This window comes from Galeopterus variegatus, unplaced genomic scaffold (genome assembly GCF_000696425.1).
Source record: "Galeopterus variegatus unplaced genomic scaffold, G_variegatus-3.0.2 Scaffold2590, whole genome shotgun sequence".
Taxonomy (NCBI): Eukaryota; Metazoa; Chordata; class Mammalia; order Dermoptera; family Cynocephalidae; genus Galeopterus; species Galeopterus variegatus.
The window spans coordinates 79,047-79,392 of NW_007728701.1; the positions used below are offsets into that span (position 1 = coordinate 79,047).

Genomic DNA, 346 nt, shown 5'->3' on the forward strand with positions numbered 1-346 from the left:
CTATACGTGGGATCCGAACCTTCGGACGGGAGCGCCGCCGCGCTTCCCAAGCGGCGCACCATCCAGTGCGCCACCGGGCCGGCCCAAGATACTTAAAATTTTTGACAAATTTTAAAAATATAACCTGTCTGCTTTTTTAAAAATTACTTTAAATCAAATCTAACATAATGTTAGGTCTATAACTATTTGCACAGTTATGATTTTAAATCCCCTCATTTTTTTTTCCCAACAAGGAACTGAAATCCTCCTTTTTGTTAAACATGAAATTTTTTTCCAATGAAGAAATTTTTTTTTTTTTTTTTTTTTTTTTTTTTTTTTTTTTTTTTTTTTCCGTTCCCGGCAACGG

At 35.3% G+C, this 346-nt stretch overlaps 1 protein-coding gene across 1 annotated transcript in view; it reads left to right on the forward strand.

Moving 5' to 3' along the window:
* NUP155 (nucleoporin 155kDa) overlaps positions 1–346 on the forward strand; it is a 59,863-nt gene that overhangs the window by 43,175 nt on the left and 16,342 nt on the right. The gene's annotated exons all lie outside the window — the stretch shown is intronic.